The sequence below is a fragment of the Cinclus cinclus genome, chromosome Z, assembly GCF_963662255.1.
Source record: "Cinclus cinclus chromosome Z, bCinCin1.1, whole genome shotgun sequence".
Lineage (NCBI taxonomy): Eukaryota > Metazoa > Chordata > Aves > Passeriformes > Cinclidae > Cinclus > Cinclus cinclus.
This window is the reverse complement of record NC_085084.1, coordinates 82,013,953-82,040,671: the sequence shown is the minus strand read 5'-3', so window position 1 is coordinate 82,040,671 and position 26,719 is coordinate 82,013,953. Positions and strand designations below refer to the sequence as shown.

Genomic DNA, 26,719 nt, shown 5'->3' with positions numbered 1-26,719 from the left:
ACACAACAGTACTTTTTTTTTTTTTTTTTTTTTTGAGTGAACTGAAGAAAATAGCTAAATTTTTTCCCTTCCAACCAATTAATCCTAAGAGTAAAGATTTAAAGTGTGGCCATTCAGGAGAGCAAGGATTAACACAGGTGTTAGAGGTATCAGAGCAGCACAAAATCCTTTCTGCAGCACACAGGAAGGGTCACAGGTGCCTGTTTAAATATTCTGCCCATGCTACAGTAACAGGAGTGGCAAACAAAGCCAGGCTGCTTTCTAACAATCCTGTCCTGGGAGCAGGAATGGTTTGGGGAATATCGTTGCAGAGCTTTGGTGTAACTCAAATGAAAACATAAGGGTTACTAGGGATACAGGGAGACTCATGGAGTAATTAAATAACTCCCAGGCACACACACCCACACACACAGCCCTCATTTACTCAAAATCCTGACAGTTGTTTATTGAGAAGTAGGTGTTGATGGGTCACTTGTCTTGGATGGATTTCTCCCGGAATAAACACCAGGGCTTTCAAAGTGCCTGATCCCATTTTCTTGTAAAAGAAGTTAAAAAAATAGAAAAAAAAAAAAAAAAAGACCTTTAAAATGTCCTACAAACACTATATGCAGCACGGGTATCGTTACTGGTGTGCGGTGTACAGAGGAGACTCCATGTATGGGAAAAGATTGAGCTACAAGAGTGTTTTGGAAAAAGAAGAGTTATTTCGCAATAGGCCGTGACATCTCCCTTGGAGAAAACTTGCCCAGATTCTGCAGATTGCTTTGCAGATGGAAAAGGGACAATGTCTGATTGCAATATACTCTCAGATAAAGTCAGTTTTGGCTTGATCTAGAATTTTTTCCTCCCCAGGAGGCCAACACTGAACTCTGAAGGCATTTATCCTTCTTTAAGCTAATCTTTATATTCAAGTGTAAGTGCAATCAATAACATCAGTGCAATCTCCATAGCAAAACAGAGCCACTGAATGCCAAAAGGCTGAGCAAAATCTTTCTTCTCAGTCCCAGGTCTGTGCTATCAACATCTGAAGAAATGGCTGGCTCTTCACAATGCAAATAGGAGAAAAGGGATGAGAAGATACAAAAGGAAGTTCATACTTAATATTAGAACCTGATGACAGCAAGATGCATAAAGTTACAGGGCAGCCCACAAATGAAACAGGAAACCCACTTTTTGAACAGTTAAGAGTAGAAAAAAATATTAGAGAATGGAGAAAGTGCTACGGAGAGCAATTGTGTAATGATAGGAAGGGAGGCATAAAGGTTATCTATTTAGATCTTTCCCGTTCTTCCCTCCCATGTTTCAACCATATTCCCTGATAGTTTTATTTCAATCCCAATACAGAATTTTACTGTATATAGTGGAAACAAGGCTACTCTGACACAGGTTTGAGAAATCTCTCATGGTCAGAATAGCCAAGTCAAGGATGCTGAGCAAGGGTGATTTTCAGTAACTGCACTGAGCTGCACTTCAGTGTGTGTATGAGTTCACATCTACAAAGTCACAAGCAGTGGCAAGTGCTTATAAAAGTCTGTTAATGAACTTCCTTGCATTAGAAATGTAGGCATGTTACTCCAGGATATCGTATATGTTTGCATTATCAAGCCTGTAAATTAACACAACTGGTTTGGGTTGGAAGGGACGTCAAAGCTCATCTACATTTCCAATCTTCTGCCATGAGCAGAGACACCTTCCACTAGAGCAGGTTGCTCAGAGCCCTATCCAGCCTGGCCTTGAACACTTCCAAGGATAGGACCAATCCATGTGATTCTTCTCTCCTTATTCTCTTAGTTAACTGCATATGCTTTAAAAATCACTCTTACCCATGCATAATTTTTTTGGGACATTGCACTGGCAAACCCATCTGAAGATACTTCATTTGAAAGAAAAATTCAAAACTGTCACAGGGTAAAATTTGATTTTGGGGGTCTGAAACCACTTTGCAGGGATGCTGCTGGGTTTGCCACACTCCCTGACTCACCAGTAAAAGCAATCAAGCAAATAACCCATCTCACACACATGCTTAAATAATCCTTACACACTTGCTGTGTGCATTCTCCAGGGGACCTTTAGAGGCTGTTTTGTCCACAGTGCAGCATGAGATTTCAGTGGTGTAAAATAAAATGATTGGTGCCACGGCAAAAGTTCCAAACACAGGGAAAGTGACTCAAGATGCATAAATAATTAAACAGTGTGCATTTAAAACATGAACCATTAAAACAGCCTTTGTGAGGGGAAAGAAAATAAAAACCAAAACAAAGCCAAAACTCTAGGATGCAAATTAATCTTTCATAAGGCAAACCTTCAGATGGTTGCTTCTTCACGGGCACTTCATAGTGCTCTTTTTCCTTTTGAACCCATTCATACAAAAAAGCGTTTTGACAATCCCACTAGGATGCTCATCCTCTGTGTTCAGAGAGAGATTTATAAAGATCACAAGACAGGATTGTGAATATAATGATCCCAGGGATTAGCCTTTCTTCCAGCTATGGTAGGGCAGTCCTCTGGATCTATCTGAAATCAGAGAAGGGGCTCTTGACTGTGAGCCAGCGTGCAGCTTTCTTCTCACTGCCATTGTCCCCTCCCCTCCTACTCTCATTTGCTTGCAATACTTTAAATGCTTAAAAGTTTAAAACAGTTGCATGTTAGCTTTCACCCTCCTTGTCAAGGGAAAATGAAGGAACCTCCATTTAAAAATAAGTGAACTGTTGCTCTCCGACAGAGTGGATCTACTACTGGCAAGGCCTGTTTAAGTATTGATAAAGGAGATTATTTAACTTACTGGAAAATCAAGCCCAAAGGATAAGGAAAAGCTTATTCAGAGGAAAGAAGATTTTGTGATTAAGACACTGGATAGATATTTAGAAAACCTTTTGTTTCCTCTTATTCTCTTGCACCCTCTTTGACTTTGAGCAGGGAACTTTATCATTACCAGCCAAAACACCAGAAGAGATCATCTCCTACTTAGGCATTTAGAAATGGATTTAATAGGAGCTGGGCTCACTCCCTAGTCAAGATGCCTGATCCAGGAACATAGTCAATAGCTGTTGAGAGTCATTTCAGTGGTTGGCAAGACAGAAAAAGAGACTTATGATGATGATTAGGCCGATGCAAAATCTAATTTGTTCTCTCAACGTCCAAGGACTATAGTTGTATTACAAGGATAAAATCTGTTCTCCGAAGAAGATAAAACTTTACAGAATGTTGTCCCAAATTCTGTGGCTTTCTGTCTGAAGAGGACAGAAATAATAATCCTTCACCTCTCCTGTTGCATAGCTCTGTTTATGCTTTAGCCTATAAGCTCTGAGGAACAAGACCTGTCTCTCATAGTGCCTGCCACAACGTGGGTCAGGTTTAGTCCAGACCTTTTTAGACTGCATACAGCAGAGATTCACACATTTAACTGAATTGACTGCTTTATCCCCTTGCATCCAAGGCCTAAAGGAAAGGGCAATAACATTATAAAAGTAGCTGAAGTAGTATCACTTATATAAGAAGAGAAAAGCAATGTGCAGGAGGAACTGTGCATTACCTATAATTATATCCCCAAATTTTTATTCATGTGAACTTTTAAGTAATTACACTGGTTTACAGAACATTATAATATGTATATATAATAAGTGACTTAAGAGCCTGTCATAAAAACATTACACATCGTAAAGACAAGAACCTGAAAAGTCTCATGACTTGTTGAGTTTGTGAGCATGGCCTCAAATCAAATCCAGTCCATTTCTGCAAACAGATTAATGGTACAGGCTTTAATTACATGCTCGCATACTGCTCTTTTCTGCAAGGCCCCAGCTTCACCAAGTGCCTATGAGAGGTTTTAATTCCTGTAACTTTATAGCACATTAATCATGGGTGATGAGGCCATGAATCAGTTATGCAAGTCATCCCAAATACATACTGATGAAATCTGTAAGCCATCACCACCCACCACTCATATTCTGATTATCCACCTCTGTTATCGATGAACTATTTTGGGATTGTTTGAAACAGTTCTAAGGACATTCAGAGCTTTTTGAGTAGCACAGGGATAGCTGACCCACCATCCCCATAATATCATGTGCCTCAGTTTACATGTGGTCATTTATTGAGGATCTCAGTAAGGAAAAATAATGGTCCAACATTTGATGCCTTCAAGTCATGACTTAGGGCAACATTCTGCTTGGAAAAATACTTACCATAATGCCTTTAAACACACTTTATAAATGCTTTGTAATTAACCCTTTATGTGGTGTTACAAAATCCCTTTGTGATTCATTTAAAAAAGATAAGCTCTGTCACAGTGTAATATGGTTGAAAAAAATTTCCTTTGTACAAGGCAGAATGTTGCTCGTTGCAGTGTACAAAAGAGATGGTCAAGATCTGAAGTTTGGTTGGTTTGTTTTATTTTTTTGATGCTTGGTACTGGGTGTTTCCCTCAGAACAGGGAAGTAGATGAAGTAGGTATGAAGGCAAAGGCAAGTAGATTTACTGCGTTTGATTTCTATTTGTCATGCAGAGAAATGTGTACAGGTTGTTCCAACTATTGGTGTTATCCTTTTTTGGTAGTGGATTTGAATCTACCACTCACCAAGCCATAAATATTACACTTGGAGAGACCTTTCAGGCCATTCAAGTAACCCTCTTGCAGTAAGTACAAGGGTCCCTGCTAAATATTCACAAGCATAATTCAATTTTGTCATCAGAAGGATCATTTGCCTCCTAATTACCATGGAAATAATGCAACAGACCACTAGGTCTTCACCACAACACATACATTATTTCCCAGTATGCTCCAATATATGGACACATAAATTGTACTTGCCTGTTTAGTTCACTGCCAAAGTAATCCCAGCCACGAGTATGTTGTCCAATAAACCCCACAGCTGACAAAAATCTCAAATCAAAAATCCATTTTTGTGTTTTAAAGTAAAATTTCAAAGTTCTTCACAGAGCAAACAGCAGCTTTTCTTTCAAGACTACTGATAGTTAAAATAATTTCCTCTCAAAAATTCTGTTGCTCTAGCATTTTAGGACGAAATAGGAAACAATGGCTTTGAAGTAATTATTCCAAAGAAAGAAATTAGATCAGGGTTCATATTTTACAGTGATTTACATCTTGTGCAACCCCATTACATTTAATGGGACTACTGAAGGTCTGTGTCAACATGGAATGTGACTCTTCAGGCTTAAGTACTGTGATTCATGGACTGGGTTACAGTGAGAGCTTTTTTTAGGATAAAACTTTATCTCCCAGGACTACTGATAGAGATTTTAGTTTTATTTAGAGGGCGGGAGGGTCCTAAGTTTTCTCTTTCTTTGCTTCTTTATGAATATTCAAGGGGTTTAGCGAGTTCATCAGATGCCCATATTTTGTGTCTTTTGCTGTCATACTTATTCTAATGGGAGTACCTGGACTCGTGGCATGCATAGTGTCCTGTTATTTGATGGCACAACTCTTTATTGTAGATCATACAGAATATAAAACATTCAGAAGGGATCAGAACTGCCTGGAAGTGGAAACTATAGACCAAGGCCAAGAGAGGCAGTATTTTATAAATACCTATGGTGTTATTCCCCCTCTTAACTTCTATTAGCTTTCTTCCTTTTTTTTTTTTTTTTTTTTGTAAATCGTACAAGGGCCTGAAATGAGAATATATTTCTCTCTTTCCCATAAAGATTTATAATATTGAGTTACTACTGAAGATGAACCAGAATTGCTACAAAACTTTTGACAATGTTGAAACAATAGACTGCAGGCATAAATCCAAAGCACTGCTGAATGAAATAATTTTGATGCCTTTTGCCATTAACCAGGAGGGTTGTAATAGTATAATGAATATTTAACTTTTCTATTTTTATTAGAGTTTGTAGCACCTTATAAACTACAAGAAGCACTTACTGCTTTGTTCCATATATAAATTTCCTGTCTTCGAGTGTAAACTGCTAAAGACACCATTTAGAAACCATTTTTAAAATGGAAGAACACTTCAGCAATACTTCAGATGAAATATATAAATATTGCTATGGGATATTTAGTAACTGCAATTTCAAAGGAGTACTACGAGCACAGTTTTCACCTGAAATGCAGCGTACAAGGCCCACTCCTACTCAGGAGTTTCCATAGGAAAGGAAGGAAAAATAAAGCTACAAAGTCACTTGTGTTTCATACAGAAACTAATGTGTATAGGAAACAGACATTTAACTCTCCACCAGTGTATTTTGTAGGGCCTGGTGGATTTACAATGGAATATTCCAAGGGAAACTGCATTCAGGGCATGCTGGCGCAGAAGCATTTTCTGTTTGACACTACCCTGGCAGCTGCTGTGCCATGTCCTTTCTCTAGGTGTACACTCTATGCAGGAGTGGGAAGAAATCTAATCTGGGAAGCTCTAAATTACACTTTGTGCTTCGCCTAGGCTCTTAAACATTTTTTTTTTTGGACCAGTTATGACTATTGCAATGCAAAATCTTACTTCACAGAAGTTTATTTGCATTTTGAACTTGCAGTTCCTTCTGCAGAATAGGATTTGAAGGTTGTACTCAACGATCTTGTTTTGGTTTTTTTCCAACATAAATGATTCTGTGATATACAGACAAATATTACCTTTCTGGTGTACCACTACAGGAGATTGTGGGTACCCCCTCACTTGTGGTACCTGAGTGCTGATTCACAGCAGAAACCTGATACTAGAGGTGGTGTGGAAAGACTTTTTCTCCCTCAGACTGGATACCTGCTCAATAAAGTCAGGCAAAAGAACCCCCAAACCACACAGAATGACTTGAAGCCTTGTTCAGTGCCTTCCTGTTTCAAATGAATGCTTTTGATCATGCCACACCATTTATCCCTAAATACACACCAAAACATCTTCAAGGCTCAGCTTGAATCTCCTGCCCTCTGCCTGCTGCCACTCTGCACTTTGCTGCACTCACCCTTTATTGATGGTTTCCCTTTCTCCCTGGTGGTATCTCCCAGTGTGAGCACAGAACCCCTGGAAGCTCCATGACCTTTGCAGAGTGGGGAACGAGAGGAGATGAGAGCTTAGATGTGGGGTTTGATCTACCCCACAAACACTGACCACACTGTGAAACAAACAGCTGCAAGAGGAGACAAAGAAGGTCTGAGAACGGAAACCAATATATTCTGAAAGCTGTGGGAGTGATTAAACACGATGAAGAGCCACAGCAGCTGACGGGGAGGGAGCTGGGAGCTGGAGGAGGGAGCGCTCTGTCACATGCGCTCGGCAGATTATCATTTTTCAATACTCACATTAAGAACAAGAAAACTACAAAGTTTCATAACTTGTCATTTAGCTTAAGTGGGGGGACAGGGTAGGGGGAGGGGAGAAGAAAGGAAAAAAAAATAATAATAATAAAAAACCACCCAAGGTTAAAAGAGGAATAATAAAAACATATCTGAACCACAGAGAATTTCAAGGTGACCTTCAGACAAAATCTGGGGTGAGCAACCCAGCTCTTGCCTTCAGATGTCATTCATTTCCTAACTTGCTCATTGCAAAGGAAGGACAAAAGGAGCTTCTCGAGTAATCTGCAGGAAGATGAACTGAACAAGGACTTTCTGTTTGTACTTCTGTGTTCCTCTTTTTAAAATAATAACAAAGAATAGTATGATCTGAAGTGTCTGCCTGGGGAATTTTAGTCTTTCTGTTTTTAGAGCACATCTCTCTGCGCTGACTGAAGGATACATGCAAATAAATGGAGGGTTTGCACTGAAGGGACTGCATGGGGAGAACCGCCAAATTGATTGAAGACCCATCAGTTCACACAAAAGCACTGCCAAAGGCCTGGAGTACACAATCCAAAAAAGACAACAGCACATTGTGTTCCCTTGCACTGGTTTAACTTGTCTCTATCATAATCGCTTCTTTTAATAATTGCTCCTATTTAAGATACAAATTTGATTTTTAACATAATCTTCCCTTGCCCTTTTGTAACAGTTTTAGTTCCTAGATCTCAGGAACCTCATAAGTGTTAAGGTCTTTGGTGGTATTTAGCTGTTGAAATGGAGGTGCTCTTGGAAATTATGAAAATGATGACAAATTTTTCATCAAATGATAACAAATGTGTCATTTGGTTTGTGTCAACCTTCCTGTGAGGGAATAATGCTGAAACCTCATTCAGACCTCCCAAACTCTAGTCCCTTTTTTCAAAAACTGCTGTCACTTTAAAATATGTTTGTATAATAAAATATAAACTGTCATGTCTCAGGGTATAAGCCAAACACTGAGCACAGACCATGGATAAATGCTACTTTTCTTATGACCAAATTATTATTTTCTACTATGTGGTTTCTTGCATGCTCCTTTGAAATATATGGTATTGGCTACAGTCAGTAATTGGAAATGTGTAATAAGACAATTATAAGACTTCGGTGTAACAGTTCTTATGATCTAGTGTTTAATAAACCTCAAGAGTTAAAAAAACAACAGCTCGTTTACTCAGTATTAGGATCTAGGAAGCTTTCCTGAGTGAATGAAGGCCAGTTCTTATTGCATTAAAGCTCTCATCAATAACACAAAAAAGGTTTCAGTCATCACATGCTTATAATAAACATTAGTTAATGTTTATTGTCTGAGTATGAATCCATTCATTTAGTGGTGAAATAAAATTCTCTGACACTATCCCAGCTCTGTCTCCCAGGTGCAGCAGAGGCCCTGGACATAAGGCAGACTGCTGAAAACTTTGCATCTCCAAGACTATGGAAAATGTTCTGTGTCTTCTGAGATGTCTCTGCAGTTCTCAGACAGATGCACCATCATGGGATAAAGGCTATTATTACCTCTTAGAAGAGGTTCCCAAAGTAGGGGTGATGCGTCTGAGTCAGAGAAGCAGTGAGCAATGAGAGAGCATCTGGAGTGGTGAGGAAGTGTGAGTGGTGTGCAAGATGTACACACGTGGATCTCAGGGACCTGGCAGTGTTAGGTTCGTGGTTGAACTCAAGGGTCCACCCAAACAATCCAGTGATTCTTAGACATCAACTTCTTGATCTGTTCCTTGAATACATTGAATTTTTTCATATCCTCAAGCCAGCTAATGGATCTCATTAACTTTTTTCAGTGGTCCCTTTTGCTGGAAGACGGTACAATCTCGGTGACTAGAAACATGAATGATCCCAGTTTAAAAACAAAACTCCAAAAACCAACACTTTACAGAAAAAAAAACAAACAAAAAACAAACCAACAAACAAACCTTTGCATTTTAGCATTATCAGTTATAAAGAGATTCCTGCACTGCCCACAATCTATCAGACCACAGTGAGATCTGGCAAAGTGGGAAAAATACATACCTCTTCAGAGCCAAGGCTTCATATGTCATCCTAAGAGCTATAGCTCTTTTTTTCCAACTGGAGAGACTCCCTAGGTGTTTTGTATACCTTTGGTGCCAGTGAAGCTCCTGTTGGCATCATCAGGAGTGTGTCATGCAGACGAGAAAACTGCAGTATGGTGTCTCTTCTTAATGGGACAGTGAATTTTTACAAGCTGAAAGCATGCATGAGCTCCAAAAGTACAAAGATTCCTCTGCACACACAGCTGAGGTCAATGTACCGCAAATTTCCTCCAGGCAACCTTTGCACAGAAAAGCCCTCACCACAAGGTCTGTGCCTTTGAAGGAAGCAGCAGGTTAACACTCACCTCAACCACCCTATTGACATGGGCACCCTGTGAATGCTGTTGCAGCAGGCAGAAAACTCACCATGGGCAGAGGCAACACACACTATATCAGAAATAGCTGCATGTGGCAAGAGTGTCACATTCCTCATAATGGGAAAGGATCGGATTTCTTTGCTGTGCAGGAATGGTTAAACAGCCTGTGGGACCCTACAAATTGCATGGACAAGGATTCAAAGAAGAGCTGCCTGATTATGACAGTCCCAAACCCTCTCATGCCATCTGGTTGCACCATTCCTGCTCTGCACATCAGGCTGTGCATGCACAGTGATAGAGACAGCATGTTGGTGTCCTTGGGATCGGTGGGGCAGACACCCAATCTGGGCATGGCGTCTGCAGCCACACATGTCCACACTGCCCCTCTGCTTCACAGACCTGCTGAAACACAGATTAATCCAAACCACCGAGATATGCCAGGCTTGCTCTGCCATTGCTTAGGTGGACAGCAGCAGCTGGTGGACACTTAAGAGTAACTATCCAGGAAGAAAACAGACTGGGAAAACAGACCTGACTGGTAACAGGGACAACTGGCAGGGACCAGAACCTGCTGTATGGTCATACTTGACATCTCTGCAATTATATAAAGAGTGATAAAATTCCTCTGCCTCGGGAATCCTCAGATACACTCCAAAGCTTCCTAGCTAATATGTGATGCAAGATCAGCCAACACCAACAGCTGAAGCCTTCTTGTATTGCAGGCATGGCTGGAGTATCTAGGACACATATCCTCCCTGTGGTCCACGTAAAAAGAACTGACTTCCCTGTGCTGTGGAGCCTGCCAGAGGTCCTCCCTCCTTTCCTTGATAATGGAGGGTGTTTGGGATGGTTAAGCCCCTATGTTGAGCACCACAGTTGCTCTCCTCAGACATGGGCTGAGCACAGCTCTGAGCAGCTCGGAGCACACCTCCAGTGTGATGACAGGTTCATCATCTTGAGTGACTGGGCTAGACTTGAGGAATTTGGATATGCTGCACAGGAATCCACTATTAGCGGGATATGCAAGAGGGCACAGGTCTAAACCAAGTAACACCAAGTGATGAAGTGCATTTGGAGCAGTGCCAGGAAGGCTACAGGACAGGAAGAAATGAAAGATGAAAGTGTTTTTAACACTGTCTCCACATGCTCAACAAGGATTTTCCAAAGTTTTTGCTTTAAAAATGCTCTGTGATATATAGCATTCTTCCCAGAGCTGGCCTTTATCATCTGATGAGCAGAAAGAACCAAATTGCTGTGGCAGTTGGAATAATCCTCTCTAAATGGCTCATTTCTGATTTTATTCCTAAAACGTAAAGCATGGTAATTCCACTAAAATCTGTGAAACTGCTGGGACTTTATACTAGAGTAACAACAGCATTTGGTCCACCCTTACCTACATCTGTGCCCCCAAAGAAATGAGAAGGATGTTCTTAGGTCCTCCTTTCAAAACATGGAATGCTTCAACAATGACTCCCCCAGTAACTGACTCATAAAGGATGCAAGGAAAGTACTACCACAAAACAGGTCTCTGCCCTATAAATTAAGGCTTGCTGTTCCACAACTTCTAGATATCTTGCAAAGGGACACATCTTTCCTTGTGCATCTGAAAATGAGATGCTGGATGTGAACAAATTGCCATAGGCTTCCTTGATAGTCAGTGAGGAGGAACAGGTACCCCAGAGAATAATTTGCATCACACTCAAAGAATCATCCAAGGCAGGTCAAATGGATTGCTCCCTGGAGATACCTATTTCTTACTGTTGACTAAAAAGGGAGCCCAGAGTGACCAGTTCAAACTTAGGCATCTAACTTCAGACATCTAAAGCTGTGTGAGATGAATCACACATGTAGAGGCACTAGTAGATCATCTATCTTTTATACGTCATAGAATTATGATTTTTACCCAGCTCCTCTTTTGTTGAGTCCAATAAGTTTTTGTTTAAAACATTTCTTCTAGAGAGGCCTTTAATCTCAAAGACATAAAAAGATGAGGAATTCTTCACTTCCACTGGCCCCATTTTTTAGTGATTAACCACTATCATTGGCAAAAATTGGAACTACTGGTTACAATTTTCCCTTGGTTAATATTTTGCTTCCCTTTGCTGTATTGAAAAGATTGCTGTATTTTCTCTCTGGAAGTGCAGATGTAGTTTCAGATTGCCAAGTCTGAAGGCCAAGTGGTCCAGCCTTTTTTCCCTTTCAAAATTTTAGACCTTTGTACAAACTTCCACCCACCTAGCAGAAGCATTGCTTCATCTTCATGTTTAACTCGGACATGCTTTAATATGACCAATGTCTTTGAATGTCCCAACTTTCCAGAGACCTGAAAGGAGACTGCAAATATTAATAAATTATTATCTCAGCATCTTTTAAAATAAATATTGCCTTCAAAACCCTTCAGAAGCACAGAAACTGGAGGGCACAGGAGGCAAGTAACTGATTCAGTTCTGGAGAGTAAGTGGGAGATGTCCTCTTACCTGAATTATAACAATGTCTTTTAAGCACTAGATTTCAAATAACAATTTGACACCTCTAGTCACATCTTTTTTCTCTTCTACTGCTGGAGGACAAGAATGTATTTGAGATATTTTATCTTCAGTGTTTGATTTCCAGTATCTAAGAAGCAACTTTTTGTTCTCTTTCTATTACTTCAAAAAAAAGAAGGTATCTGACGTGTGCTCCATGGCATTGCAATATATATTTTAGCATAAATAACAATATACATTGCCAAAAAGTTTCAATCATCATCTGATATTGTTTTGGATGGAGTTCACTTAAATTTACCTCTGAATCAGTAACCACACCAAATCTCAAACAAATCCCTGCATTTGCAGATAGAAACTGGACAGTGAGGAGGGCAGTTACTCAAATCACTAAAAAACAAACAAACAAACAAAAAAACCAAACCAAAACAAAAAACCAACCAAAAAAGGGCATGTGTGAACACGAAACATGCTAGAAATAGCTATCTGGCACAGGTGTTAATTCCCTTTATTCAATTGCCATTATTTATACTATCATGGATGAGGAGCCTATTGCACATTGCATTGCACAATAACAGAAGGGAATAGTCGAGGTTTTTATTTTCATGAGCTCCATCTAACACAGCCAAAGTGTGAAAATATCACTGAAAACATCTCCATATAAAAGCCCCCACAGCTATATATAGATGCTAGATAAAGCTAATCATATCATGATGATAATGTTTCTATGATCAGTTTCCAAACACACCTAGTAACAACCAGGTTCCTGCCAATTTTAAGTCATTTTATAATGGATATGAGCAGGAGTATCCAAAAATGTAAACACTTCTCATCTTCAGTTCTGTTGTCTCTGTCTTACAAAACTCTCTTCAACTCATATTTATTGCAATGTGTGTGCAATTATTTTTTCCCACTTCAAACTGAATATTTTTCTTGAAGAACCCAGCTTTTAACAAATTTTGTTGTCAGTGTGCTGGTCTACAGCAGACTGTACTGCTATAAATGGTCCCCACCCTTCATTTGGATAATATATTCATCTAAGAACTCTGATCAGAGTCATATTCTACCAAATACTACTACCACTACTAGTTGTAATTGCATCATCACCATCATCATCATCATTGTCAATCATCATCACCATCTTTAGTATTAGTATTAGTATTAGTATTAGTATTAGTATTAGTATTAGTATTAGTATTGCATTTTTTGTTATATGTACTTTAGCACATTTAGCTTTTAAGGAACTGTCTTAAATAGATGAAAAAGTTGTTAAGCACCTGCAAGCAGAGTTGGAATCTCACTGGGCTTGCATTTACTACAACCAGGCCAGAGCCTGACCCTCAAACCCACTGTGAAATACTTTTATCCAAACTGTCCAACCAAAACACAGATTTAGAAATGTCCACATATTTTCCCAGAGTATCTAGTGCTTTAGAAGGTTATAATAAAAGTAGTAGTTTTATTATTCCACAGTTTCAGCAGATGGTTTGAACTATTAAGAGTCAATTTGAGCCTATTAAAAATGTCATCTATTCTATTTCCAGACAATATTGCAGTGGTTCAACCTCATTACTTATCTGTCACTATAAAGAGCAGATAAACCTTCATCCATCACATCAAGTGACTTTTTGCCCAGAAATCTTCATTTTTTTTCTCTTTGCTAAATTATTCCTCTGCTCCCAGCTCCACAGCAATGCAAGCATCCATTCCCTATACCCCCACACAAATATATACACTACAAGAATATTTAGTCTTTGTGTAGCACATTTTCCAAAGAATCTCAAAGGACATCACAAAGTACAATTCATCTTTATGCCCATTACTCAAATGAGACATCTGAGGTATGGGGACATCTGTCTCCACAATTAAAAAAAAAAACAACAACAAAACAAAACAAAAAAAAAAGTGTAGTGTCTTAAGGTAAATCAGTGCTGACAAATCACAAGCTCCCCTTTTGAAAACACAGAATCCCAGAAGCTGAAGAAGTACTGTCTGCTCTTTTTTCTTTCAGTTGTTGCTCTGGTTCCTTAAATCTATCAATCAATCCATCAATCAATCATTCTTTAAAATATTTCACAAATACTTATGTCCCATTTTTGCCTTGGTTTTAAGCTGGTTTTGCTTGGAAAAGACTAACAATATTTTTTCAAGTCCTGATTTCAAATCTACACAAGTAAAACTTTAGAACATATATTTTACTTTATCCAAGGAATGAATGGTGTTTTACACTGCATATTGATTAGCAAAGTCATTAGCAACTTATTCCCAAAATTTTAAAAAAGCAGCCTGATCTTTGGAGACCCTGTTTTGAAGATTAAGATCCATATAAAAATATACATATCTCTCTTTTACTTCTTTCATAAAATTAGCCACAGGCTAAGTAATTGAAATTTGAATGATTTAAAACTTACAGAGATATTTGGAGACATTCATTTTCTCAATTATGTTTATGCAATGCTTAATTATGGCCAACTTGTTGAAACAAAGGATCATTGACAGCCATGACTACCACTTTTATTCATGTTTATGGACACATGAGAAACAATCACTTAAGGTAAAGCAATCCAGTATATTACTCTGTGTCTACAGCTGTGATATACTTTATTGTATGAATTGAGGGGGGGGAAGGAAAATTTTTACTGCCATAACTCAATCACATTAAGAGAAAAAAAAAAGTGATGCATGTCATCTATCTATTTTTATATGACAACATATAAAGAAGCACTTCAAAAAAAAAGTGATGCTTTGAGTTCATTAAAGAGATATATTTTCTGATATGTAATACAACTGGCACTTTAGGGGAATATGACTTTTTTCCCATCACAGAGAATATCTGAAACATGATAAGCATCAATCAATACCTGCAGTTCCTTGAGAGGCAGCATTAAACAAGAGAAAAGATAACTTCCTTTTTCTGCTGTGTTCTGCTATGTGTATCCACACTGAAGGTCTGTGTTCCAGCCAAAGCAATTAATGATTAATGAAAACAGACATAGCTGTTTTGGGAAAGAGGGGAACCCACGGAACTGAGCAGTGCATGATGGCTTCATTAAAAAGAAGAAGTCTGAGCACCAGCTTCGTGGGGCGGGGGAAGAAGTCAAGAGCCTTTTCCTGCACTCTTTGTACTTCCACCTAGGAAGATGCTGAACCTCTTTCCTATGGTGTTTCATGGACTACATGGGAGAAAACGCGTTCACCAGGTAGAACCTGCAGTGAAATTGTCCATCTATGGTTCAGGTTCCAGCTAGTCCATCATCAGCATCATTGGCACACTGTGACAGGGCTGTGCCATGCACTGGAGGAGGTGTCTCCCAACTTGACAGCTGCTCCTACTGCTTGTACGATCTTGAGAGCTGCAACTGTTTGACTAATATTTACTCTACTTCAGTTTGTGGGCTGGATTTTGTCTTTTGTAGCCAGCTGGAGGGGCGCTTTTCCAGTGGAAAGCACAGGGGAAATTTGGTCTGGCTTGGCCAGGATTCCGCCTGTGATCCCCTGAGGAGAAGACGTTGCCATGGCAGCTTTGCTGTTCCTTCAACTGGTGTAATAGCTGCTGTTGCCACATTAAGCCAGCTCTGCTGGTGTGTGAAGGTGAGCTGCCTCTCCGGGTAATTACAAACATACCTGCTTCCCCATGTGCTTCTGCTGCTTGTCCCTCCATCTGCCTGAGATACACAAATACTCTGTTATCCCTTCTGCAGGAGGTGACCTACCACGGCTGTCATGCTGTTCATCTCTCTGGATTTCAGCAGACAGCTCTGCCATGTGATGGGCTGCAGCTTTTGCTGAGGGACCAGCAATGGGAGGGTGATGTCAATTAATTTCAGTTCTGAGCTCTGCAGAGTCATTCACCCTCTCCTAGATTGTTTTGTGCTTTTTCTTGTGCCTGTGGCATATGAAGGTAAAAAAAACCACAAAAACCTGATGAAAGGCTGCACTGCTCAGGAAGGATGGATGCAGCCTGAGCAACGAGGATCTCAGCCTTTCATTTGGAGAACTGAGCGAGGCTGACCACTTTGCAAACACAGGGCTGTCCCCTCGCAAACCTCACCTCTTACACAAGGCTGGATCGCACAGATGAGCCAGAGTTAAAGCTCTTTGTCTCCCAAATCCACATCTCACACCTCACTGCAGAAAGCCCTAAGGCCACTGATGACTCTGAGCAGCAGACATTCACCCGTCTAGCCTGCTGAAACTGTGCCAGATTAAATCAATGGGATCGTAAGCATTTAAACAGGAATTACTCCTGCTCAACCAGCTAAAAACGTCCTTTAATAGCCAACAGTCTCACTCGCACCCCTCTGCCTGAGCTATAAACAAAGCACATCAAGCTGGAGGCTGCACAGTGGAGGTAGGAGCCTGCTCAAGGTAACAGCCCTTGCAGAAGAGGAAAGGAAGGGGTGTGCTTTTTTACACACGGATTCTGCAGTTCTGGAAATGATACAGCTACTGTACCCATATCACAGGGCCGCTCTGAGAAATGAACACATGATTAAGAGCTTTGAGAGCTCCGCGCTGAAAAGAGACACAGCAATGTTGCTGTGATTTAATTCGTGCATGCATGCACTTCAACCCAGAACAATTCCCCAGGGTTAAAATGAAATAGTTTAAATCTAACAAGGGTAGAAACTCATAACCAATTCCTGTGTTCTCAAAGAGAATATCAAATGACATGAAATTCTTAATTGCCCTGAATGAGACACAGACATCTGAAATGGAGTTATGCGTCTCCTATCTAACAAAACAAACAAAACAAAACAAAAACAAAAAAATACAAAAACCCAAACAAAACAAAAACAAAACAACCCCAAACAAACCAAAAACCAAACCTTAAATTAATTCTTTATCTTCCCTCCACCCCTAGAAAATGAAACTTTTTCAGGCATAAAAATAAACCAAGCTTTACTAAGACCAAGTGAAGATTTAAGCACCTACTTTAAAAGGACAAACTTCTTGCACAACTGATATGATATTATGAAACTTCAGACATCTCTTTCACAACTGACAAGGAACTGAATGCATTAGACAGGCCTGTTTCACATCTGAAGCCACAAAGGCTCCCAAGACCGTATGCCTCTGGATTTTTCTCTGAACTCCATTGTTTGTGGTTGAAACACCAAAAGGGTCTGACCCATTTTAAAAGAAGGAAATCATATTTCTTAGTCTGCAAATGATACTCACTGCTAGCAGAAAAACAACTGAAGCTTAATCCTCCTGAAGAAAGGAAATGTCCCAGGTCAAAGTCACAGCACATAATCCCCCCCAGAAAGTAAGTGAAAAAATAAAATACACCAGGTCCAGGCTGGTCATGCAGAACCACACAGCTTTGGCAAAGTTTACAAATCACTGTCAAACACAGCTGATTTTCATCTAAAAAACCAGTGATGTTTTGGTGGAAGGTTAGCATTACTTTCTTGGCAGAGCAGAATTGTACCTTTATTCTGAAATATCACTTCATGGTGAGAAGTGCTACACACAGTAATGAAAAACAATAATCTGTCTTCAAAGTCCTTTTGAAAGGTCTAGCTCATTCCAGTTCCTCGGGGCAAAGCAGGACAAAGTGAAGTGGAATTGTTTCCATTTCACAGATGGGAGAGATGAGGCAACAAAGAAAAGGATTAAATTGGAGGAGGGTTGGTTTTGGGATGTTCAGATTGCAGTCTCAGGCAACCATCTTTTTACATTTACATTCGACTACAGGGTAAACATTTCTGTGCTTTTCACCAATGAAGTACATGAGATCACTACATCTGCAACTCATTGTGCAGCCTGAGTGCACCAATTGGCCTGAACATCAGTGAAGTAAGCCCACAAGTTTGGATGAATCTCTGGCCTCTCGACAAGCATGCAGAGATCTTGTTTCTTAGAATAATTACTGAATTAAACTCTTTGCAGGGAGAAGAGGAAATGGTAGGAGCCAATTTTTTTGCCAAGCCTTAGCAGAAGAACTCAGGACATCCTGAGTTTCTTGCCTGCTCAGATCACTGAGTTTCCTCTATGTTCTAGCAAATCCCCGTGTACATGGATTTAGCAACACGGAAGGCACATACCCAAGCAGGCAGTTTGATCCCACTGCTGAAGAGAAGAGAGACAAAGACTCTTAGCATGACTGCATACAATCGAGCACTGAACTTGTGGACTGCTCATTTTCCCTCGGAAATTCAAACTAATCACTTTCGCTTTTCTTGACACTCTGCAAGGAGCTGCTCTCCAAGGCTGACCCCGTTATTACTAACTACCAAGTTTAACACTTATTATCATGATAAGTCTCATTGTTTAAAGCAGCCTTTCCTAATGGTTTTCACATACACTTTATACCTGGCTTAATTCAATGCTGCCTCGTTGCAGTGCGGGGATGGGGGAAGCAGTGAAAAAGAGATGCCTAGCTTGCAAAGTACATTTTCTATAGGGCCCATGCTTGCAAGATGTAGGTCAATGTTCACCAGGACCCCAGCTTGTGTGGGCCAAGCTGAGGCTGACAGAACACTGAAATGAGTCTCTGTGTGAATCACAGATTTGAAAAGTGAGAGAGACTTCATCTATCCTTACCACCTGTAGATTAGACACCACACTAGCCCTGCATCATAGAATCATAAAGTCACAGAGTGGTTTGGGTTGGGAGGAACCTTAAAGCTCATCCACCTCTAGCCTCTGCCATGGGCAGAGACATCTTCCACTATCCCAGGGTACTTCAAACCCCATCCAGCCTGGTCTGGGACACTTCCAAGGAATGGTGCAGCCACAGCTGCTTTGGGCAAACCATGTGGGCTCCTCACCACTCTCACATCCAAGAATTTTTTCCTCCTCTCTAACCTAAACCCACTTTCTCTCAGTGTGAAGCCATCCCCCTTGTCCTCTCACTCCAACTCCTGTAAATTGTCCCTCTCCTTTCTTGTTGGTTCCCTCCAGGTACTAGAAGGCTGCAATTGGATCACTCCAAAGCCTTCTCTTTTGCAGTCTGAACAGTCCCAATTCTCTCAGCATTTCCCCACAGCAGAGCTGCTCCATCCCTTTGATTTTCTTGGTGCCTCCTCTGGACTGGCTCCAGCAGCTCCAGGTCTTTCCTGTGTTGGGGACCCCAGGGCTGGAGGCAGCTCTGCAAGTGGGGTTTCATCTGAATGGGGCAGAGGAACAGAAAAACCTCTTTCAAGCCTAATAGAGTTTAAATAAATCACATATCCTTCAAAAAATCTATCATGTCCCAAGACAACCAGTCTCTGGGAACCATCTTGGTTTAATCTGTTAAACCTTTATTGTAACTTGTGCTGTTTTAAACTTCTGGTCAGTGGGTTTGTTCTGTTTTTCTCATTGTGGTGGTTACTTTCCATGGGTAATTTTTCTTATATAGAACTCCAGGACTTGCATTTTATTGTGTGTAACTATGAGCTGGCTGGCAGGTTAATCTGTTTCAGTGTCTGTCGTCATGAACAACCAATTTGTCCAGAGAAGGAATTACAAAAAGGATGTGAAATCATGACAGTCCGGGTAATTTCCTTTCCAACTATAACTCTGTTGACATTAAGTACAACATTAGCAGCTATGAATAAGGTTTGTCATGTCCACTCCATGAAAAGAAGAAAACAAATGGAAAAGTTAAATATTTACTCTCTGACAGCTTATTTTTTTGCATGTGTGTTTTTTTAACTAAAGTTATCCAAAGCCTTCCCAAACCATTTTGCCAAGCGAACTGCTGCTTGCAGGATCAGGAGATTGTGTTTGCTTAAGCACATCTGTGGAGCCAAAAGAAAATAAATTTAAAAAAATTTAAAAACTTCTTTCACCCATTCCTCATCCATTATTTTATTAACCACAATTGTAAGGTTAGAAAAATACCCTCTCCATTAGCTTCTAGGGCATGAGACACAGGATTCCAAAGTCCATTCTGTACTCAGTTCTGCTGAATTTCAGCATCTACTGATACTGTGATCACACAAAGTCAACTGGACTGTGAATTTTTTAAATGGCAACTTCGTCAATTCATACTTTTGGTTATTAACAAATACCATACACGAGGGTCAGCGCAAACTTTCCACTACATGCTCAAGGTGACTGAATGATAAACAAACCATCAGTGGGAAATTTTGATGCTGGCATATGCTGTCTGATTAGCTTTTAGAAGGAGGAAGTGAGAAGATCTGTGGTTGATTTGCTCAAGTAGTTTAAAATAAAAGAAAAATATTTGAAAAAGAAAAAAAAAACCCCTGCAGTCCTTCTGTCTTCATTTTTTTATGCAAATACCTATAATCAGACTTTTATTGTACAGAGAGATGCCAAAATAAACAGGACTTGCTCTCAGGAGCATCCATTAACTTCAATTTGGGTACTTGGTGTGCTAAGTCTCTCTCTAAGAAAGTTTACTTTTAAGTGCCTAAAAAGGATTGAAGTGTCTGGCTAAGAAACAACCATCCTGATTTGGACATTTCTGGCAAGGCAAAAAGCATGAGGATAATGGGGTGTCTGAAATTGATTCATTTCCTGACTGGATCAAATTCCTGACTGATTCAATAAAAGTGGCCAAAGCACAGAGAAAAGAACTAATGTAGGACTGTTTGCTATGGGTAGCATAAGAAATAATGTAATTAAACAGAGGTGGGGGAAATGTAGATGAGACATTTAAGGAAACAAGCAAAAGGTAAGAAGAGCTACATGTTGGTGCAGGATGCTGAAGGACTCAGCATTGCTGGACCTACAGAGGAGCAAATCGGACAAATGAGTTTGGGATAGACCTGTCCCTGCCTTAAGGAGGATGGATTCAGTGACCTCCTGAGCCTCGTCTGGCAATAATTCTGACATGAACAGATCTAGAGAGAAAGCATCTTGAGGTGACAAGCACCTGTACCAGACCTATGCTTCATTCTCCAGTTGACCATACCTTTGGTACTGCTGTGACCTGATGCACCTTGTAGGTGAGGATGGGATGTGTTGGACCTAAATTAGAAAACTCTGTGGAGAGGAGAGGAGAGGAGAGGAGAGGAGAGGAGAGGAGAGGAGAGGAGAGGAGAGGAGAGGAGAGGAGAGGAGAGGAGAGGAGAGGAGAGGAGAGGAGAGGAGAGGAGAGGAGAGGAGAGGAGAGGAGAGGAGAGGAGAGGAGAGGAGAGGAGAGGAGAGGAGAGGAGAGGAGAGGAGAGGAGAGGAGAGGAGAGGAGAGGAGAGGAGAGGAGAGGAGAGGAGAGGAGAGGAGAGGAGAGGAGAGGAGAGGAGAGGAGAGGAGAGGAGAGGAGAGGAGAGGAGAGGAGAGGAGAGGAGAGGAGAGGAGAGGAGAGGAGAGGAGAGGAGAGGAGAGGAGAGGAGAGGAGAGGAGAGGAGAGGAGAGGAGAGGAGAGGAGAGGTGTCTTCTGTCCACTGTGTGAGGACTGCTTTATAAAGAGACAATGAAAGACAAATAAATATCATCTTTCTCTGTACAGTTATATGGCATCTTTCATATCAAGATCTCATAGCACTTTAAATTAAATCCAGGAATTAAAGGGGATGCCATTAATCTTCTCATTTATAAAATCCAAAGGAAGCTAAAAATGTGAGATGTTTTGTCCACAGGCTGCAATGGCAGAACAGGAGCAGAGAAGAAAGTACAACCTTGGGGCCAAATTCTATCTAAAGTCAGGTTCTTCCTCCTCCAAAAGCATTGGAAACAGGACACTGGTAATTCAAGGAAATTTGATTCCCAGCATATTGCTGTAACATGACAAAGGATCCTATAGCCTCACGGTTTTCAAACGCCCTTTGAATCTCTTTCTTCTCTAGTCTCACTGCTGTTTGTGCCCAATTCAACACTGAACCACCCAAAGGAAAAATCAGAATAAAGCAAAGATCTCTGGATAGTGAAACATGTCTGTCACACACATAGGCAAACACTCACAGAACACCACAGTGGTCATGGAGCTGTGCATGAACTGCAGGACACATTGGTTATTCTAGACACCAGGTGTCTGGGGCATAATGACCTCTTAATTAATGGCTAAGTAATGACCATTAACAATCAAGCTGTCAGAAGACAGAAGAAAGAATAATGGTAAGTACAATTCCAGTTCCCTGTTTACCACAGAAGCACCTCTCATTTCTTATGCCCTGTGCTCAGTCCTTAAACACCTTTCTTGTCCATATAGTCTGTGGACATATGTCTTGTTTTTCTTGAATGAAAAAGAAACATAGTTTCAGTCCAAAAGAAGCCTTCCTCAAGTTGGGAAATTAAGAAATTAGAAATATCTCTTTCCACATTCAACTGGGGGAGCACAATGGGAAGAAAAGCCTGCCTGAAATTTTAACAACATCTGTGGAAATACCCACATATGAGTTCTAGACCCTTGCTTTTTTCAGCTGTAGCAAGGTTTCCCTGCTGGGAAACCCTTGGACCTGTCCATCTGCCATACAGTATGGTGAATACTACTACAATGGCACTTTAACAATAACTGTGCTCTTTTGAACCTCCCCATTCAAGTCACTCCATTGATTACTCAGAAGAATGCAGACTCTTGTGTTATTTGATCGGCACATATACTCTGAGCATTTAATCCCCTCAAATATTTTTCAATAACTTCCTTTAATTACAAGGAAAACACGTCGAATGATGCATGCATTGAAGATCTTCCCCTCATGTGTCTCTCTCTCTCTTTTTTTTTTTTTTCCTGTTTAATGAAGAATTTGAATCACTTTTCAACTTCTTAATCCTATAATCCTGGAAGGAATTTGCTCTCTTCCAAACCCTGGGGGCGGTAGGCTTATGCTTAGTACAGTACACCCTGGAGATCTGTCAACAGGGTCTTTCTAGAGGAGTCCCAAATACCTTCATTCCTCAGCTGTGTGGTCACCATGTAACTCAACCTCACCAAAAACACCTCGCCTCAGTGGTTCAAGGATCGACGTTTTCATGGAAAGTGCATGGATAACATGGCACAGTAGACAAAAAGTGTGCAGAGAACAAAGTTTTGCCAAAAGGAATGGGGGGCTGGTGCCAAGAAGGATAGTTTTAACAACACATTTATTCCCTTCAATGAATCTATTCTTCTGGAAAAAAAAGAAAAAGCCAGGAGAAGGGTGACTTTGCTAATGTTACGTCTTTTCACCTTGTTGCCTCCCATACCTTGGGGGGAATACTGGGGAATGATAGACAAGCCAGTACACTGGTCTTGTTGGGAGGGTTGGACTGAGCCTGTTGGCTGCACAGTCTTTGCCTTGAAGGGCACTGGGTGCTCTTGCAGCACACAACATTCTCCCCTGTGAGCGCGGTGAACTCACTGCACAACAACTTCAGACTTGTCTGCCTTTATTTCAAGAAAAGCCCTCGTTGTCACAGCAAGACATCTCTTTTTGCAATGAACCCAAAGTCCGTCATTTTCCTCCTCCTGGCTTTCCTGTAGGATCAAGGAACTCTAATGAATGTGCTCCAAAGCACAGATTTTCCACCTTGTCTTTCCGGGCTGTTAGTTCTCAAGGGGTGGCCTGTGGATCTTTAGGGACCCGTAAAATGGGGAAAAAATGGTGCATGGAACAACTGTAAAAGAGTAAATCCACAGTAACAACCTAAAACATTCCCTTGTAATTCTGTATGTGCCAGCAACCAGACAGGGTGTAAAAAGGGCTGTAAATACACTCTCGAAGTTTTGAAGCTTTTTAGCTGTTTGTAAATCAAACACCTTGGGGCTCCATTGACCAGAGCAAAACTTAGCTTACTCTCCAAATGTCTGAGCATTCTTTCACTACAAGCAGCAGCAAAACACTGTGCAAAGGCATCTGTTATTCACTCTTCTCCCATTCTAGGTCATGCTCCTCAGTTCTTTCTTTTTCTCATGCTTGTTAGTTCAAGTAACCATTGTTTTGTCAGTGGTTAGTTATCTAATCCCATTACATATAACTGTTGTCATTGTGTTTTGAGCTAAAGTAACAACACTGAGAAACGGGTTGGGAAACCTGAACAGCCCAAAGTGCCTCTGTCTCTGTCCTTGTTGAGATAAAATGCCATCAGAGGCCTCAGCTGAAGGGTGTCTGCATGAAGAGGAGCACACAGGATGCCTTGATGTTAACATGGACACAGCATGGACACATTGCACACAGTAAGGACATGTGGGGAACAGGGGTGTTTGCACATCATCTTCCTCCATTTGAGGGAAATAAAACTTGCAGGCAAATTCAGTGCTGGATCAGTCTGAAAGCCTGGCCTGTTTTCAAAGCTTGCACATTTTAGTGCAGCTCCAGTGATCAGTTTTATGATCTGACAATTGACAAACCTGCTAGCATGTTAATCACAACTCAGCTGGCAGAAGATGATGAAAAATTATGTCATACTATGATGTATGACTGCTGCTTTCCATTGCTGTGATATACTCCAGCACCTACTTCATACCCAAATAGTCCATCTCATGTTTCTCCCACTGCGGGGGCAATGACTTCCCTGCTTGCCTGGCTGAAGCATCGGGTAATAGGCAGAAGCATGAATTAGACACCTGTCATTGATGCAAAGAAACTGTCTTCTATTTTCCAAAATTCTCAAGCTATTTCACCATCAACTTTCATTAAGGGAATACATATCTTCAGAGGACTTCTGACACAAAAAGCTGAGTGAAGGAATGCACCTCCAGGAATACTTTTCAGCATATATAGCAAACTGTCTGTACACGACAGTAGCAGTTGGGTTGCACACTGATGTCCTCTTTAGAAAAGAAGTCTCATTAGAGCAGACAGGACTGACAATTTCTATCCAGACTAGCATGTATGTAGTGCCACCCTCACCTCCAGCTTGGTGAAGAGCTGGGCAGGTTTAATGAACAAAACCCATTAAACCCCCAGGTTTGCAGAAGGGTGAGCCAAGTTACACAGAAATTATCACTTGCTGCAGGTCACATGTCAATTCCAGGCTGGATCTAATGACAGAATCTAGGAAAAGAACTGAAGGAACAGTGTATTTTTGTAGGGGTGAAATCTACATAAAATACCTCAGGAAGTGTTTTTCTCATGATCTGGGAGAAGAAAGAAAAAGCCCAATGCTTTTTATCTTCTCATTTATGTTTCCTCTCTTTCATCCTTCTTTTCCTCTCCATCTGTCTCAATGTATGCCTTTCAGTAAGAAAACTACATTTTTTAAATTTTATTTTTATTTTTTTCAGGTTTCTGCTCTCTAATTTTGGAGCCAAAATTGTTGGATGAATTTAGTCTCAGTGTGGGACCATTTATTTGAGAAACACTTTTTTTTTTCACAGATTTTTTGGTAAAAATAGAAAAAACCTAGAAAAAATATCACCAATTCTCACTAGGAAAGCATATACCCATGCCTTTCTAGCACTCTCACTGCCTTTGTTCTTGTAACAGTTGTATTATCATCCATGACTCCAACACCTACATGCACTTCAAAGCCTGGTAAGGACTATTAACCCCTCTCAAAAACTAGAAGAAAATGAAATTTGCTACAACAGGGAACTGGGAACTGGCAAGCTTGTGGTGGGACAAAATACACTCTCTGGAGAGAGAGCCCTGGGGACATGGCTCACTTCCAGCAGCATGGACCAAAGGCTTTTCTGCAGCAAGGGGATATTTTTTTTTTCTCTCAAAGAGCTGCACCCAGCAAAGTCAACCCAAGAAAGTTGCTAAGTAATAATAATACTCTTAATAATAAATCTGACAATTCTCATAAACACTTCTTTGTTGCTGTTGTTTATTATTTAAGATGAAATGCAAGGATTTTTTCCCTGGACTACAGCAGAGTCTCCATGAGCAGAGGAGAAGCAGCAAAGCCCAAGGGTGCTGGCAGGGCATAGCAGTCAGTGTGTCACTGTGATAATCTGCTTAAAGGATGAGGCCAAGGCATCATTAAATAGCCTGGCCTGAAGTCCTAATGGAGCAGCTGGAAGATCTGGTGGTGTCTCCATAATAAGCTGTAGCTCATGTATTACTGCTTTGCATATACATCTAGAAAGGAGTTCAGCCCCAAGCCCTGACCCACACCATTTTCTATCACCAGAGACATCAACCTCCTCTTCTTAAGTTATTGTTGCAAAGATGACACCAACTTTTTTATCTACATTTGACAAGTCACAAATCTAAACGAGCAGTTGTCACACGTTTTTTCCTCTGGCAGCCAAAACAACACGCACGGCAAAATCTCCAAAAAAAAAAAAAAAAATTGCAAAAAACCCCATTCATATGAAAAAGCCCAAAACAACAACAACAACCAACAACAACAACAACGATAACAAAACAAACAAACAAAAAACCCCACCAAACTAAAAATAGGAGAGTAGGCCTTTTTAAAACAGACTTTTCTATTATATTATTTTGAAATTATTGGGGAGGATGCTTTGAGTTTCCAAACATTTTTTAGCACTTCAGCAGGCTGAAGAGCAACCAGCTGGAAGTCATGCAGCAGATGTCCACTGGGATCCTCAAAAGATAGGAAGCCAAGTGAGCTTGGCTTGTATGAGACCAACAAGAAAGACATACTTTCAACCTGGAAATCCAGCTGGGACTAGATGTTCCCAACTAGAAGTTCCTATGGTTTAGACAGGTAATGGTTGGGTATTAATCACTTCCTTTACAATCCTTGTTTTCTCCACATACTCTTCCTCATTGTCCTGAATTTGACTGGCTTTGTTCATT

At 40.6% G+C, this 26,719-nt stretch overlaps 1 protein-coding gene across 1 annotated transcript in view; it reads right to left on the bottom strand.

The window, feature by feature from the left end:
* Positions 1-26,719, bottom strand: part of SETBP1 (SET binding protein 1) — a 246,319-nt gene that overhangs the window by 94,652 nt on the left and 124,948 nt on the right. The gene's annotated exons all lie outside the window — the stretch shown is intronic.